General features: G+C 43.1%; 1 protein-coding gene across 2 annotated transcripts in view; it reads left to right on the top strand.

Annotated features, from left to right (window-relative positions):
* The first annotated feature begins 175 nt into the window (after positions 1 to 175).
* TAOK1 (TAO kinase 1) overlaps positions 176 to 18,243 on the top strand; it is a 68,800-nt gene continuing 50,732 nt past the window's right edge. Inside the window, exon 1 of one of the 2 annotated variants that reach the window (XM_030287922.4) lies at positions 176 to 475. The gene's annotated coding sequence lies outside the window, so the exon portion shown is untranslated. The remainder of the gene's footprint in view (positions 476 to 18,243) is intronic. The other variant, XM_072937326.1, reaches the window with a different exon arrangement.

The raw sequence follows: 18,243 nt of genomic DNA, 5'->3' as shown, positions 1-18,243 counted from the left end.
GCTGCGGGCAGCGCGGAGCGGCGGCGGCGGCGGCGCAGCCGGAGCCCGGGCGGCGCTGAGGGGAAGTGGCGGCGGGGCGGCGGCAGCGATCGCGGCCCGGCACACGGACCCGCTCCGCCGCGGCGGCGGCACGGCCGGCGCCGCCCGCCCTCCCGCACGCCGCGCCTCCGCGGTGCGGCCTGGCCGCGGCTCGGCGAGCGGGGCCCAGGCAGCGGCGGCGGCGGTGGTAGCGGCGGTGGTGGCGGCGGCTGAGCGCTCCGCCGCGCCCGCCCTGCCATCTTAGGTGCCGTGCCCCGCCGCCTTTGTGCCCGCCGCGCCCGGGCACCCGCGGGGGCCGGGCCCGACGCCCCTCCGGGGGCGCCTCCCCCCGCGGGGCCGCCGCCCCTTGCCCCGCTCCTCCTCCTCCTCCTCCTTCTCCTCCTCCTCCTCCTCCGCGGGGGGCCGACCGGCGCTCCCAGCCCGGCTGCGGCGGAGGGTAAGGCAGGCAGCGCGGCGGGGGGCTCGGCCGGGCGGCCCCGGGAGGGTGCGGGAGGAGGTGGGTGGTGGGGGCGGCCCGGTGGGGCCGGCGCCTCCCCCGCCGCGCTCTGCGGCAGTGCCGCAGGGTCGGGGCCGCCGCCGCCGAGCACCGGCGGGGGAGCGGGCGGCGAAATGGCGCTTCCCGCGGAGGGGCGGCCGCGGGCGGAGGGGTGTTCCCCGCTGTCAGGGGCCGCCGGAGGCCCAGGGCTGGGGCCGGGGCCGGCCCCGCGGCCAGGCGTGCCCAGCGCCGCGGCCCTTTTTGTCTGCGGCTCCCCCGGGGGCTCCGCCGGCCGAGCCCCGACCTCAGAGGGGCTTTGGGGTCCCTCGGAGACCCGCGCGGATTTATGCCCTTTTATTTTTTTCATACCTTTTTTTTTTTTTTTTTTTTTTCTCTCCTCCATGCCCCTCGCTCCTCCCCAAGCGGTGAGTTTTCAGTGTATATACCATTTTGTTCGGTGCTGGTGTGGGATTTGGCTGAAAGTGACCTATTTTAAAGACCTTTTATTGCTCTCCCCTCAGCAATGCATGTTGCGGCCGATTCCGTTACCCAAATAGCGTTTCCCAACCATTTTAATTTGTCAGATTAAAACATCTCATGGAGGCTGGATTTCTGTAACCAGCGTGTGGGTATGTCGTTAGAAATACCTCTCACCCTGCTTTGCTGCAAGCATCTTTGGAGCATCAGAGTTGACCTTTGTCACTGTGAAAGCAGAAATAAATACCAAGGCGATACCTGGGAGATGCAGTTGTACCATTGTGTTGGGCGCGGTACAAGAAATGGGGTGGGGGGGAGAGAATCAGAGATTAAAATGGTTGTTGTCAAATGTAGATCTTTACATGCCTTCGGAAAAAAATATGACAGATCGGTGACAGCCCTGAGGACTTCTAATATATTTTCTTAGAAAAACGTTTCGTGTTTATCGTGCTTGTCTCTGCTGCTTATCATGGTATGGAGTATTTCATTTGGTGGCATTTTAGTGGCTGTGTTGGTTAAATAGCAGTTGCATTAACTAGTTGAACAAATTGTGTCCTTCACCTTTGACTATTGCATTTTGAGAGCCGTTACAGCAGTGTGCTCATGCATGCCAAGGGTGGATTAATAAGATGTTACCTAAAGGTTTGGATGTTATTGATTCCTTACTATTAATGCTATTTATAGTGCGTTTGACATGGCTCTTGTTTTATGTATTTGGATAAAGGTTATCAGCTTGGAATGCTTCAGATGAAACGTTTCAAAAATACCACCCCAAATATATATATATGTATATATATATATATTTGAACAATATAGTTCAGATCCTTAGTGTCTGAAAAACAGCTTTAGGAGATAGCATATAATATTGAAAACCGTGTAAAACAGATAAATTTTGACCTAGGGAAGGTTTGTTTTCATATTTCAGGATTACAGAATAACAGCTTCTGTTGTAATAAATCCAGGTTTTGGTGTGCTTTTCTTCAGCTTGTATTTTCCTTGCCTTTGTGCCTCCCCATAGTTAGTGTGCCATAGTTTCTGCTGCTTATGTCCAAGGGCAAACCTAATCAACGATTGGCTTGAGCCTTCATATTAGGTTCTCCACAACATTGGCCTAGTTCTGACTGGTATGTTTGCCATTTTTAGGACTCCTCTTCCTTTTATCCATAGGCTGAAATACATTGATAAACTTGAACCTCAGTTTGTCCTTTGAACTTGAGAGAATGTTTTTCTCCTCTGTTAACAATATCTCAGTGAAGAGAAGGTGGTTCTGATAGAACAGCCCATCTTTAAGTTTAATCGTGCTGAAATACAACTACCTGAAGTAAAAACTCTTTGGATAGTTGGATATTACTTTTATTTTTAAGTAGACTGAATTAAGTGTTGCCTGTACAGGCCCAGATGTTGGCACTAAAATTATGTACAGATAAGGTGACTTGGGCCTCAAATTAGACTATTTGAAAAAGTTATCTATGTTCTGCTGTTAAATTCTGGTGTAAGCTAAACTAAAGAACTTTAAATGTTTACTTCCAGCAAAATAACATTTCCAATTGTGCAGTTTTCATCTCTAGCTCTATTCACCAGTTTTTGTCTCCAGAATAACACGTTGTTAATGACTAGTAGGACAGTCTCAGGTTTTATGTGTGGTGAGATTCATTAGAAGAGAAGCAAATATCCCACTAATAATTACATCTTCAGATGTATCCTAGTAGTGGATTTCCTGTAATGAGGATGTTTTGTAGAGAACAATAGATATGGCAGCAATTTCAGAGATTTGTTTTAAACATGTTGTAGGTAGCTGACTTGCAGTAGTGAGTTCCACTTAAATACAACCTTTACATACTCAACAGAACTTTAGGTGGTTTCCAGGTACTTGGTTTTCAGGTGTAATTTCCTTTCTAGCAAAGACAGTCTGGATATCTGGATATACTGTTGCTGTTGTGTCTCATGTCTGTCACTTCTGCAAGGATATACTTCTGATCTTAGTAGGGAGTAAGGTCATTTGCAAAATATGCCTCATAGAAGTTTTTTTGACAGTACAGGTATTTTGTCAAGTGAGAAGATAATTAGGGTTGATCTGGCTTTCTTTGTGATACAGCAGTGGTGAGGAAGCTATGGTAAATACCACTTGTCTTATTCCATTCTCAGTGTGTTTTGGAGAACACTCCCATAATCACTAAGATCCTATCTTAGAAGCATTTTCTGTTGTGTTCCTGTTCATATTAAAATCATGTAAACAACATACTGTTAGGTTGAAGTGCATACTAGAAATTATAGAAATCTTTGGTGTTACCAGGGCTGAGCCACGCTCTTGTCTTCTGAATGGCAGTGGTGCTGGGTGGCCATTACCTTTTTCCTGTTCAAGTATGCTTTGTGGTGTCAAAGATTTTACTTTTATTTCCTTTTGTGAACCTGGACAAAGGGAAGAGCTGAACTTCAACCCTGGATTGGAGTCATGTCTGAACTGGAAAGTTTCCTGGGTCTGACAGCAAGGTTTCAGTCCTGTCCTCTCCTGGTTAACCATGCTTGGGACAAGCTTGCCTGTAACAGCACAGAGTAGGATGATTTAATACTCTCTGAGACCCAGATCTCTCTTCTCTCCTATAATATTGAGTGTGTCCTACTCTTCTCCACAAAGTGCTCATTCTGGATGGACTCAGTGCAGGATGAAGCCCTGGTATGGCAGCCTGGTGCTCTCTGGCAAGTTCCCATTTCGCTGGAAGTTGACTGAGGTGTGCAGTCCTGTCCTCCACCTGCTTCTCCATGTGTCATTCCATTGGCTGTGGTCGTTGATCCTGCACCAGCAGAAAGCTAACCTAAGGAAAAATACAGTTTTGTGTCAGCTTGGTGATCTGAAATGGCTCAGTGCACAGTGAGGTGAGGTTAGAGACACCCCCGGGGACTGGGCTGTACCACCACAGCCAGCAATGAGGTTTAAAGACAGAGATGGCTGGTGGCACTTTTTGCTAAACTTGCAGTGGTTAGGTTTCAGGATTCTTTGTTTTTATTGTCCTTTAACATGCTGAAGCATTGGTGATTATACATTGATTTCTCTGTGGAGAAGAGACTGAAAAAAAATTCAATGGACAAAGGGTCAGAAAATCACTAATCCCTTCACGTGAAGTTCCAGAGGGAGAGTCCTTCCTGTTAAAATATTTAAAATATAAAAACATGAAATCAGAGGTGAAATGAAAGTGTCTGAGTGGAAGAAGTGTGCAGAAAATAGTAGGAAAAGATAGAGAGCTGTTTAAAAGCAGGGTTGGCTTTTACACACTATTCCTTCCTCTTTGCCTAAGTGCTCATTTACAGTACAGAACATGGAGGAGAGAATACTTTCAGAAGGCCCTTAGAAACACAATGGACATTAGCCAGCACAGTGGGGGCTCCAAACGTGGTTTTTAAAGCAATTTTAGAACAAATACTTGGTGGTCACTGGAATTACAGTATTTTTTTAATTGTGAAAGGGAAGCCATTAGGAACTTCTAACACTTGATCAGAAATCAGTGCATTATTACTCTTGATTTTTTTTTCACATTCTGCTAAATCTTTGTTTCTTTGCCAGAAGAAAAGGCAAGGTAGCCACTGTATAAACAAAACATGAAATTGCCAAAGCAGCAGTAAGTTTTGTCTAAACAGAGGAGTTTCTCCAGTTTAATCAGAGCTTGCTGAGGACATATCTACAGCATTAGTTACACACCTATAGCTTGAAGGTGAGGTTTTCTTTCTCTTAGGGGTTGATGAGGACAGTCCAACATGAGTTAGAGTGATGATGACTTCTTAATACAATTAGACAGTAGCTCGTAGTTTTGCCTGCTGTATTGCTTGGCTGGAAAGAATTTTAATTTTTCTTTAGAGGTCAGGATGGGGTGACAGTGTGAGATTTACATATTGAGTATTGTCCTTAGGATGGAAAAGGCTTGAAATGTTTTGTTTGGGGGAAAAGTTAGATCTTGAGGAAAAAAAGTAAAAGTCACAGAACTCTAAAGCTGGCAGGCTCTTTAGTTTTCTGTGCCTGTGATCTTCCAATGACCCTTATTACACCCCTGGCTACAGCCATACAAATATTTTCTTTAGAGTGAGCTGTAATTTTATAAAAACAGTTTTCTCCTACAATCATTGAGTTCAGCATGTTTACAGGGCAGCTTCCTATCAGAATGTGGAGGAACAGTGCCTGTGAGTTTCGTTGGAAGCTTTTATTGCATGCCAGCTTTATCAATCCATATTTGAAAGGAAAATTTTTGGAGTTTACTGTTAATGTCAGAAATTTTTGCTATAGCTTTAGACTGAAAGCCAATATATGTATTGCACTTGATTTCTTAAAATGTGAATAAAGTTGCTTTCAACCTTTCATTTAGTTCACCTAAACTTTAAAACTTCTTTTACTTCCCTTTAGCCTTCTGCCATTAGTTGAGCACTACTAGCCACAGATTTTGAGGGCTTAGGTCCTTAGGATCAGTCCTTCCCTTTTCCTTGCTGGTTCAGCTTCAGTTCATTCCAGTCTGGCTGATTTCTAATGCCTAGAAAGCTTTGGGGTCCAGGAGCATGGGAAAGAGGAATATACAAGTGCAATATGTTGAAAGTGTAGGGATCATTTTTTGTAACACTTCTGGCTCGCTCCCCATCCATGTGTTCAGTCTGTTTTCAAGCACCCAGAATCCTTCCTCTTCCCTGACATTCCACTGCACAAGGGCAGTAACAGACCCATGAGCCCAAGCCCAGAGAAGAAATGTTGTACTGAGATTTCTTGGAAAGAATCCCATGTGCTATTGCACATGTTTGTTATTTTTGCCTCCTTCTCCATTCTTAATATGCAATTCTCATTTCCCACCTCAGTCCCCTTTTAATTGGTGACTGTCCCTCCCTCCCCAGCTGAGATGAGAGGTTATTTTTGCTAGTGCTGTTTCTCAAATAGGCCACGGGTATCCAGTAAGTAGTGCAGCAACTTTCTCCATCAGTTATTAGGATTTCTCAAGCTGTGTCCTGGTGGCAGTGCAGCATGTTTCTCCTTTAGTTCTGGCTTGCAGTTGTCACTAACATTAACTCCTCCCAGTTCCCACTTCCTTGTAACCCAATCTGAATAAAGATCATGGGATTTGAATGTGCCTTGCTTTGCTGCTGCTGCTCTGAATGTTTGGGTTGTCTCTGTGCTCTTTGTAAACTGTGATCTTCTTTTTGGCTTTGCCTGTTTCAAGGAGCAGTTGACAGTTGTTAAAATCAGTTCTGGGCCAGCTGTGATTTGATGCGATTAAACTGTGTTAAATGTGTTCCAGAACTGTTTCCTGGCCTAGATAGCAAACTAGTTAAACCCTGGGTTTGGAATCTATTTTGGTATGATTTCGCCCTGTACCCCTAGGTAAGCTGTGTCCCTCTTTGAGGGTCAAACAGAACACAGGGTCTGTGCACAGCACATGATCTTCTGCCTTTAATCAGCACTCTCCTATGTCTCCTTGGGCTTTTTAAATTAGTGTTTGCATATTGAAGTCTTGTCTTGAGAATTATGTGCAGGACTGACTGCAGTAGTGTGGTTTTGCCACCCATAAAGACTAAGGTGCAGTGATCTGATTTTTGCTGGCATCAGCTGAGCTGGTACAAACCCCCCTTTATACTTGCTTGGTACGTCCGGGTATGCAGCCAGGCTCTTGGATTGGGGTTTTTATGAAGGCTTGCAACTTAACTTAAAAAAGAGGGTAACCTTGGCCTTGACAAAAATTCCTGCTGTCTCCTAGAAGTGCATGTCAGAGTGGGGAAGGAAATAATGATACATTTCAGAGGCAGTGCCTTGCAAAGAATGCCAAGCTCCATTTTTATTATGGGTTAATTGCCATACAGGCAAACCCTGAACTCTTACCTGTGTTTTTGGCTTAATTTTCCCTCTTCCCTTTCCACACAAACCCCCCTCTAACACATGCTTTGAAGTGTTTAAAACTAGGTTAGTCTCTGGCTGGAGGTGTGTGGTAGAACCTCCTTTTAATTCTTGCTGGGACCTGCCCGTTTTGCAGCAAGAATGCAGGCGAACCCATCTGAATGCTGATCATCTGTCCTTTGTAAGTGATGGAAGGTTATTTTTCCCTTCGTTTGAAACAATACATGGGCAAGGAAATCAAAGAGCATCTCCATTCTAGAAGCCACCTTGAGTGGCTGGATCTGTGCAAGCTGGGGTGCTCATGGAGATGGGAGAAGAGGGCTTAGTGAGGATGCTGGGGCTGAATTTAGGTGATTGCATGACAATCACTGGAGATATTTCCTTCTCCTGTTCTCAGAAGTTGTTGCTGTCAGCTGCTAGCTCAGTAGTTGACCACATTCTTAGCAGATCAGCCTACACATATGTCCTGAACTGACCAGAGAATTCAACATTTCATTGCTGATTGGAAGGACAGAGCACAGGGAGCCAAACACTAAGATAATCTGTACTTAAGAAGACATCTGAATACATGGTTTTTTATCCAAAATAAAATGCTATGGAAGAAGGAAGTCTTCATCCTTACCTTTGCTTTGATTTCATTACAATACTGATGATGTAAATTTATTTGCAAAAACAAGACTGGGCAAAAGATTTGTTCCTGATTTGACAATAACATGCAGAGTGCTTTGAATACTAGACTAACGTGAAAATAGTTTACTTATAAAGTACACGTTTTACCATCACTAGCTCATAATTAGTCACAAAAACATAAAGAACATTTTAAGAATTATTTGCTACTTTATTGAGTAAAAATTTGACAATGGAATTTTTGATGCCCAGTTATAAAAAATATTTTTTAAACGCCCCTAAATTTTCCCAAATATTTTAGTGCTTTTTCTTGTATGAACTTAATATGCTGGAAATACTAATTAGCACATTGTTTTAAGTCTCTTATGTTTTCCTCGTTGTTGGAATTGGTCATTGTGGATCACTGTGCAGGTGGGCCATCACATTGGGCTCTGGAGTTTCTCCACAGTGGCTGGTCCAGCACCAGGGTGTGTGAGTCTCATTTGAACAGTCTTCCCATTGCTGTGGGAATCTCTGGAACTGAAAAATAATTAGTGACTATAAATTGGTATAATCACAATGTTTTTCTGTAGGTAGTACAAATATTTTATGTTTAAACAGAAATAGTTATAATTAATATTAATATGAGAAATGAAATGTTAATACACAAATAGAAATTTAAGCTACAGCAAAGAAATATTATCTTACATATGTGATGGTTTTATACTTTTCTCTGAATTAGCAGGATAATAATAGTAATTCTGTCCTCTGAATTTCATCCACAAATCTCAAGATATTTCAAATGGATGATAAAGGCATATTTTCCACATTTATGAGGTGGGGATATGGAATTGCAGGTGGAGAAATGAGTAACTTGCTCAGCATGGCTGGTGGTGATGGGATAGAAGAAGTTGTCTCCTTGGTCCCCAGTTTGCATCAGCACCTCCCAGGTTGTAGGTGGGAGCAGCAGTGCAGGAGATGTGGAGTGTGGTGGAGCACCACAGACCTCAAAGTTCAGCAGCGCCTCTGTCTCAGATCTCCCTCTGAAAGTCTGCCTGACCTGCTGAAAATGCAGGGGATGGGGTTTCTTGTTACATCATAGGAGCACCGTGTAGGTTTTTCTTACCATAACGGCAATTTAATGCTGGTCGTGAATAAGCTGGCTAAAGTTTGAAATTTTTAATATTCTTTGTTATTATGATGTGGCTTTTTGCCAATTTTTATCTTTACATAAATCTGAAAAGGGCTTTTAATGCATTGTAAATCAGTCCATGAACTTGATGAACAACAAATTAAGTTTTTTCATTTTTGAAAGTCAGTTGTGCGCAGGGATAACTGGCGACTGCCCATCTAAGTAAAAAATATTCCTGTGCATATAAAATTGAAAGATTTGGGTATTGTCTGGACATTTTTATGGAGATCTGTGGAGGCAGAGTGTATCTTTTCACCCTGTTTGTGCAGTCTCTGCCGCAGCTGAATCTCACCTTTTCTTCAGGGTCTAGTTATTGTGTAATGCAAATGCACACTGCTGTAAAAAGCTGAAAGGGTTTTCACCTGATGCCCTGGGAAGGAAGAGGAGCTTCCAGCCCCTGTGCCTGTTGGGAATCCATAAGCATTGCAGAGTGTGCCACTGCTCAGCTCATCACCAGTAACTTTTCATCTGTTCTAGATTCTACTGTATCTGTCTTTGCAGTGTGGGGATTCATTTAAGGCATGTCTATGCAGTAAAATAGCTGGGGCTTACCTGGAAATAATAAAATGAAGAATATTGTTGCTTCAGTAATTCTTTTAAAACTAGACTAACCCCCAAAAAGCATTAAAACCTTGAAGCCTGAGTACCTGTATGAAAGTGGGACCTTGTTTTTCTGAGGGATTTTTGTTCTGAGTTGCCACAGACATGGAGTGTGAAATTTAGCAAGCTTTCTCCAAAAGCTTCTTTCAGCTTTGAAACTAATGTTACCTGTGCTGGTTTGAAGTAGTTCGTACTTGTTTATTATGCCTGTTGCAAAATCTACCTACCTATTTACATAGGTGTTGGGGAAGCAAGGATGATATGGAGCAGCATGAGTGGAAGGAGAGGATGGTGTGAGTTGTGATTCTACTTGTCTGCTTATTTTCTGGTTTGGAGGCAGCGAGCACCTGCTGATTTAGGGGTTTTCTGTATGTGATTTCATGCCTGTGATTAACATTTCTAAGGACATGACACATACGGTCTCACCACTTAAATACGTTCTGTAAATATGTAAACAGAAAATTACAGAGATGGTCATTGTCCGACTGTCCTGACTGGTCTCCAGAGTCAACCCAACAGGACCCAGCATGCTCCATTGTGCCTTTCCAAGACAACAGAGCTCAGACTTCAAACTTAGAAGAAGAATTCCATCTTGGATTGGAGTTACCACCTGTTTTTGATACTTCCTTAGAAGCAGTTGCTTGTTTCATTTCTTTTCCTATTAATTGCTGGGGCAGGAGATTGAGATCTTCAGATAGACACTGGAATGCACTTTACTGTTTTGCTGTTGGAAATGAAATTCTATAGAAAACATCAGCTGCTTTACAGAAATCTGTAAATTGCATTTGATCTGAAATCAGCCATTTGTTAATCAGAAATCAGCCATTGTTGTGAGAGGATTTCTCAGGGTGGACAATCACAGAATGTTCTGAGTTGAAAGGGACCCACAAGGATCATCAAAGTCCAACTCCTGTGCCCCAAAGAATCTCACCATGTGCCTGAGATCTTTGTTTAAACACTTCTTGAACTCTCTACCTGTGATTGCTTCCCTGGAGAGCTTGTTCCAGTGCCCAGACATCCTCTGGCTGAAGAACCTTTTCTTAGTATTTAATGTATAATAATAACACGACATTTGAGTTCTGGGGAGGAATTATGAGATTCTCTGTGAGGGCATATTTAAAAAAATATTTTTGGAGACAAAATCTGAGAATAACCCCTGGTTAACTGATGTTCCTGTTGGAGCATTGTTCCTATGTTAATAGCAAGTCTAGGTTTGTTTTGCTGCTTTGAGAAATTATTAGTGTTCTGTCTGAACTGAGCTTGTACGCAGGGTAGAGCTGGCAGTCTTCTTAGTTTCATGTTCAATTACCAAAAAAAATCACAGCAAAAGCAATCAAATGCTCTGTCACCATTGTGCTGTTCAGTAGGTATAAGTGGAACCATGTGTCCACAGAATATTTAGGAACTTTCACTTCTGTAATTCTCTTTGTTTCTTTCCTACTTTTTGTTGTTGCTGTGAAAATTAAGTCATAAATAGTTAGAAGCAAGGAGAGTGGTCATGTGCTGTCTAGTTTGGTGTCTTAAATGGAGATTTTGTTCCAAGATTTGGTAGGTATTTCTCACTTAAAACTTGTTATTTCTGAGCTTGCCAGTCATGTCAGTGTGTTGGGTTCAGGTATTGCATGAAGGGTAAATCTCCTTGTGACTTGGAGCAGTGAGTTCACGTGTTCTGGCAAGGGCCTTTCCTGAGTTTTAATAAATACAGACAAGGCATGAACACCTTTTCACCACAAGAGGTGTGTTTTTATCCTGTGCAGGTGCTGCACTCTGCATGCATGCACACCTAGCAGTTCCTGGTGCAGCATGGCTCCTTGCTCTGCAGGAAGGATGCTGCTCAGAATACATGCCTCATACAGAAAAAATAACTTATAAAGTATTCCAGAAAGAGCAGCTTCCAATTTAGTGAGCGACTTAAAACATGCTGTACTTTTCTTTATTTCATCATGGTGAAAGCCACTTGCCTGTGTAACTCCTAACCAACAATAAAACAGGTATAAACAGGCAGAAAACAATATAGTGTTCAAGGCATCTCTAGAGGGGAGCAGTAGCTAAACATTTTTAACTTGATTTTGCCTGGTCTGGAAAGGAGCAGGACTGCCCCTTCCCCATTTTCATGGGCTGCTCACATGGGCCAGGGGTCTGAAGGAAATATTTGGTTACCCTTAGGCCCACTGAGTTGGAATTATCCAGAAGGCACCAGCCAGAAGCAGAGCTGGTGTTCTGAGCTCGTTTGAGGGAGAGCTGCTTCCCTCCTGTTTGGGTTTTTATTTTTTTGTAGGTGTGATGTCATCATTCTGCGAGGTCTGCGCCGCTGCGTCCTCCAGGAAAACAAAACGGGGTGACGAGACCTGAATGTCAAATGCAAAAAACAAGCAGATCTGATTCTTCCTATCCTCCCTCCCCCTTTTTATTTGAAAGGAGCTTTCAAGCTGACTTTATACAACAGGAATTAGCTTAATAGAAAGAGAGTGAGAGAAGCAGAGTTATTTCTTTTCATTTCTTACTGTGAAGTTCTCAGAAATAAGCTCCTTCCTGCCTTGCTGGAGGGTGGGATGTATGTTTTGTGCCAGATGCAAATATAGGGGCACTTTATGAATATCCAAACATTCCTTGTTTCAGAGATCTTTTATCTTTTAATATAATCTTTCTGTTTTTGATTATTTTGTAGATATTTAAATGAGCACTGCACTGTGTCTTCTTACCATGCTTATGTGAATTTCTATCGGGGAACTGTCCCATACACTTGAGCTGTTTGTGTAGATATCAAGGTAGTACTAGCAGCAGCCTTCCACCAAGATTACTTTTGGGCCCTGGCCAGGGTCAGAGAGGAGCCAAAACCAACTGCTGGGCTGATATAACCAGGATGATTTTTATTCAAGCCTTTGGAATTATATTAATATAAGAATGTATTGGAATTTTTCCTTCTTTCTGGGAGGCCTTTTGTGGCCTGGCAGCAGTTGGCTCTCATGCAGCTTGTTAGCTATACTGAGCAATACAGTTCCTGTAAACATGGATAGGTTTATTCTTTTTCAGGCTAGAGCTTTAGATATTCCCTCATTCAGAATGACTTTGCAAAATAATCTGCAGAGAGGAATTTTGAGGCTTTTGGAAGCTCTAAACTGAGTATTGATAGAGGATGGGCTGGTGGTCTCTGAGAAGCTGTCCAGATGTAGTAGGAACTTCTGGGCAGTGAGCAACACTGGAGCTGATATTTTTTGCCCTGTTATGTTCAAGAACCTTAATTATTTCTTGGTTGTTCTTTACAGCTTGTGTCCAAAAAGTAAATAGTGTTTTCTGCTATGGCCTGTTGAGCTCTCAGTAGCTCCCTGTCCAGCTGGGCTGCTCGAGTGTACTGCATGCATGATGAGGGAGCAGTTCTTGCTTTTTGCTGGTTGGTTGTTAGGGATGTATCTGCCCGAGGTATCAGGAGGTTGTCCTACTTTCCCAGTTCAAAAATCCAAGATTGTTAGAATTTATAAAATGGACACCTGATGTTCCCTTTGTTTATTAGCCAACAGGAACAGTCAGAAAATAGCTCTTCTTCTAATACAGCAATTGTTGCTTGAAACTTTGCAGTGGTTTTTTTCCCCTTATTTGTCTGTTCCTACTGACAAACAAAAGGCATAATCCATTATTCCCAACTGCTGAAAGAGGCTTCAAATTGCCAGGTATGAAATTATGCTGCTTGTTCTGTTACCAGTAGGAAATGGCATGTGAGATGTTTCAAAACCTACAAAGGAGAAAGTTCTTTGTATGTGTGAATTTAGTATTCACAAAAGGTGCCAGATTGACAGCCATGGAGATTGTGGAGATCGGAATTTTATTTATCCCCAGAGAAGGTGCAGTGCAGACTGCAGTAGTGCAAAAATTTCCTGTATTATTCTGCTGTTCCACCCTACCTGTGCCCTTCACAGGCAGCCTCTTGGGGTGAGGAGCTCCTCCTTTCTCTGCACCCCTTCAGGGAGCTGTCTGACAAAAGGATGTGAGGGTGTTTTTTTTGTATGTGATGTGGGTGCTTGTCTCCTGAAATCTAAACAGATGTGGAAGGAATTTGATAGCATCTACCTCTAAACAGCCGCTGGAGCAGAGACAACCTTTGCCCCCCATGTTCTCTGACTGGAGACAGGCTGAGTGTCTTGAGGCAGGAGATGTTAGTGGTCATGATGCTGTTATTCACCAACTTAGCTGTTCTTCTGCAAAGATTTACCACTCTAGTATTGAAACTCTAATACAGCCAACTTCTTCTGCTTTGTCTAAAAACATTTGATAAATTCTCCACAGGAATGGGAGGTTCTCTAGGAGGTGTCATGTAAGAGGAGTGTGGTGTGAGTCGTCAATTTGCCAAAATGAAAATGGAGAAAGAATATGAAACCCCAAACAAACATAAACCAAACACCAAAACAAACCAGCAGGTGACCGATATCTGAAAATTTCTAATACCTCTCTGGCAAGATTCCTTGTACCACTGCTCTCTTGGAACTGTTCTTGTGACTGTCCTTGTTCCCTGATGCTTTGCTTCTTCATATCTTGCTAGAGCCAGGCCACTCCTGTCACATAATTGCAGACCATTTTAAGGAGGCCCTTCAGACCATAGAGCTCAGTCCTGCTCCAGCTGTGCTGTGTGGTAGTAGCTTTAATCATCTCCAGCTCCCATCCTTCATTAGATGGCACGATTGTGTAGCTTTGAGCAGCGTGGTTTAGCTTAGCCCGAATCACTGACTGCCTTCAGATCAGCCAGCGTGGCTGTCCAGCATGGCCCAGGCCAGGCCACAGCCTTCTAGCCCACTCCCTGCCAGCAGGAATGCTTAAGGAGAAAAATAAAATCAGTTTAATTGGCCTTCTGTTTGCAGTGCTACTCCTTTATGTCTCCTGAAGATCAGTTCAGTCTTGGAAAAGTGACCTGGTGGAAGCTTCCTGCCTCACTTCCTGAAAAAGCTGAGGCCAAAGTTCTTGAAACAGGCAAGACAACCTTGTTTTGAGGAAGTCCAAATGTGAGAGCTTGTTCCACCATATTTCAATTAACCTTCTGTTTAAATGCATAGAAAATAGTTTTGTCCATTGACTGAAGCAGTCAAATTATTGTTCCCCTTAGTTAAAGGGTAGGAGTGGAAATGGTTGCTAATTATTTCTTTTTCATTCATTTGCTTTTGTGAATGATTGCTGAGAACAGCTGGATTAAGTGGCTTTATGTGTGAGCACACAAAGAACCTGTGAAATATAGAGGTGTTTGGATTTGTGCTGTTGAAATAGACCAATTTCTGATTACAGTTTTCTGTCAAATTTAGGATGGATGTGTTTCTACATGAGCTGAAATTGCCATCCCAGCCTTAAAATGTTGTAGCACTTAGTAGATACATACAAGTGGCTTAAGCTCTTTCCTCCTCTCTTCAGACCAGAAAAAAGTGCTGCATTTTTTACTTGAGGGCTGAAGAGTTGGTGTACCAGAGAAAAAAATTTAAAAATACTTATAGTAAAATGAATCTTGGGCATTAAACCTGCTTTGTGGGCTGTGTTTATGAATTTTTGTTCCAAGTATTTGCTTCAGGTGCAGATATTGACCTCTTTCATCCCTTGTGTTCCGGACAATTAGTAATACTGCCAAACCAGAAAAGATACAGATAATTTTTTTTTTTTAAAGCACATTCTTGGAGAAAAGATGTAGTCATTTACCTTCTGTGTGTGCAGAATGATGTATCAACTCAACCTTTTTCTCTAGTGGAGAGGCAGTCATGCACAAGGATGTCTAAATCCATGGTTTGATGGACTTATTAGGAAGCCTGTAAGGAGAGATGTGCTGAATGTGCTGGGTGTGTTCGACTGCAGTGGATTCAACTCCTGACTCCACAGTGCTTGCAGGTGCTGGTGTTCAGGGAAAACAACAGCACTTAAGCATTCTGTGCATGTGTCTTCCTCCCAGCAATATATTTATGTGAATAAAATAATACTATAGGCAGGTAAAGTATAAAGGTTAATTTGTTTATTTAAGTTCCATCAAGATGGAGACTCTGTATTGCCAAGCACTTCCTTAAATGGGGGCATATTCCCTAGTGGGATCCATCTTTGCAGTGCAGTGGCAATAAGAGGGTGAACCAGCACTGAGTGTTGTTTTTTTTTTTTTGCTGAGGCATTTTGCAGCTCCTAGTGCTGGAGCAGGCAGTGATCCCTGGAGAGCAGCAGAAGATGCTCCAGCCCTGGACTGTGAGAGGTCAGAAGGACTTTTTCCTGCAAGAGAGTCTCCTCTTGTTTCCAGTTCCTGGACTGTCAGGAATCTGTCCTGTGTTCAGTGAATCATTCCTGGAGAGCACTCAGGCAGTGTGGAGGAGGAAAATGCCTGGTGTGAATGCAGGAGGTATAAAAGTCAGATGAGAGGGGAGAGATAAGAATATGTCAGGACAGAGTGCAGTGAAACTGGGACTGCAGAGGGATCGGAGAGAAAGGAGCTGGAGCTGATGGAGAACTGGAGCTGCAGGTTTGCAGGAGAGGTGACTTGGGAGCCTGGGAGATGGGGAGGGAGGCAGCAAAAGAAGATGGGTTGGCAAGGGAGATGGCAGTCTGAATTCTGACACTTTCTAATTTTGGAATGCTTGCCTTTGTAACCTTAATAATTTTGTTCTAATACACCAGATACAAAAATTGCATTATATGTTCTGAGGAATTTGGTTACTATGGTAATGGGTATATAAGTACATAAGAGATGAGATGTCAGCAATCAGAACAGCTGTAATGTAGCACGCAAACCTGTGACTACCAGAATTTAGGAAGCAGGCCCTTACAAACTTCTCCTGCTTCAGTCTCATTTCTCACTGCCAGGATATGTTCCTATGTGAACATGACACCAGAGCCTCTACAACAAATCTTCCGGGGCTTTGGAATTTCAGCAGACATGCCCAAAAATTCTGGGTAGACAGACCATGTACCTCTCTTTGTGGCAGGATGGGGAGGTCTCTGTTCCCACCCAGCTGCTGGAAATACAGGACAGGTACTGGCTGGACAGACCATGAGCATGTGGGGTGGGAGCAGAGCTGCCCTCTGCTCTGGCTCCTGTCTCCCTCCTTGCTCAAAGGCCAGGGCTGGCTGAACCATGGATGTGGGACTCATTCCCACCATCACACAACTGGATTTCCCCTCCCCACTGTTGGTGCCTTGTCTAGGTGGATTTGGGGCAGTGCAGCTGGCACCTGGTAAAGTCTGTGCCAGAAGCTGTTGTGTTTGTTATGGCAGTTTGGTGAGGGTGAGGTCTTGCCCAGCCATAGCAGCTGGGGAAGGTGATGGGGGAGCAAGAGCATCCTTGGGAGTGTCAGGCAGGAATGTGGGGCAGCTGTTGACACAGGAGTGGAAAGGATTGTGGTTCTTGCACACTTCTGATCCCCTCCTCCATCTGCAGCAAGGATATGTTTCCCATGCCCACCCACGTGTCTGATTGAAAAGCCATTTCTGCAGTGTTTCCCATGGTTGGGGACAGGTGGGTTATGAGGATTGTCCTCAACAGGATGTGGTTGCTGCAGAGCTGATGGAACAAGCAGTGTCCAGGCTGGATGAGTACTGCAAGTACAGTCCATCCCATGTAAGTGTGGGTCAGGACACCACAGGGCACAGCGGCATGATGAGATTTCTTAAAGCCAAGCATAGTGTTAAGGTGTAAGGTCCTAGTGAGGAAATGTGAGCTGCAGGGAAGCTGCTGGTAACTGTTCAAGGTCCAGACAATTTAAAGTGGTATTTTAGTCTTGATGTACATGTGAAAGGACTTTGTTAATGGAATTTGCTGTGCAGAGCTGGGGGATGTTGTCCAGAGGAGGACTGGAGTCTGTGGCAGGAATGAATGAGCTGGAGGATTTGCAGTATGGAGACCTAAATGGAACAGTGCAAAGTGAATGGTCATGCAGTAGCAAGTATATAATAACATACAGAATATATAAAGATACATTATTATATAAAAATACATGAAATATCAAAATATGGCTTATTGGTTAGAAATGGAAAGATGCAAAATACCTGAATATATCCCTTGATACCATGGTGATTTTTAAACTTTAGTGCTATATCTCTAGGAAATAAACAGATGCGGAAAATGGGAGTGGAGGATTTTTTTTTAAAAAAAAAGAGCTTCATTTGGGACAGATGTGAGGAAGGGCTGTTAAGATGGTCTGGGAAGTCAGTTCTCTTTCCTGCGTCATAAAGGGAGACAAAACTGGCTTTTTTCAGCTAACAGGCTTAAGGGGACAGTGTTCTGTCTCTCCTTGTGCTGATCCCTCAGTATTGAAAAGGGATGAAAACTCTTTAAACACTGATGCTGGTGTGGGAGAAAGAGTAAGGCAGTGTAAACTTAAAATAATAAACCTGTAAAGCAGTCTTAATCAGTTCTTAATCTTAAATTGGTTCCTAATCAAAATAGGAGTGGGGTTCTGGAGCAGCCTTGTAATCAGAGTAGTGGTTTCAAGTTCTCAGGAGTTGGTTATTACTTGATGATTGGATTCTATTATAAAGTTGCTTAAAATAGCAGGAGCAGGACTTAATTGGACCTTCAGTTCAGTGATCTTAACAATTCAATTGAGACATACTCTGTATATCTGAGCCACAAATTGTTTTGTGTATTAGTTGAAATGAGCATTTTCCTCATGAAAGCAGATAAAACTCATCAAATTAAAAGGTTATGCTTGTTATCTTAATACATACTGTGAACTATTTTTTGTTTTAAGTGAAAAGCATAAAGAGAAGGGATTCAGACCTTGCAGAAACCAGTGGTGAGGCATTTCTTCTAGTAGGTAGAATAGTAAAAAAAGGGGATTTTAAAAAATTTGTTTTTGTTTAGTTGTGGTTGTTTGCCTCTTCCCCTTGTTGTATGTTGTGTAGGAAACGGTTCTGCTTAGTCATGTGAAGACTGGGAAAAAAGTAACCTGAGCTGGAGTAGAGCAAATTGCCATGACTTTGGGGAATTCCAGCAGGAAAGGAGGTGCTCACGGGCTCTAGAAACGTGTGACATAATTGCTCATTAAA

Source organism: Taeniopygia guttata, chromosome 19, assembly GCF_048771995.1.
Source record: "Taeniopygia guttata chromosome 19, bTaeGut7.mat, whole genome shotgun sequence".
NCBI lineage: Eukaryota > Metazoa > Chordata > Aves > Passeriformes > Estrildidae > Taeniopygia > Taeniopygia guttata.
Note: the sequence above shows the minus strand (reverse complement) of the source record. Positions and strands in the feature narration are given on the sequence as shown.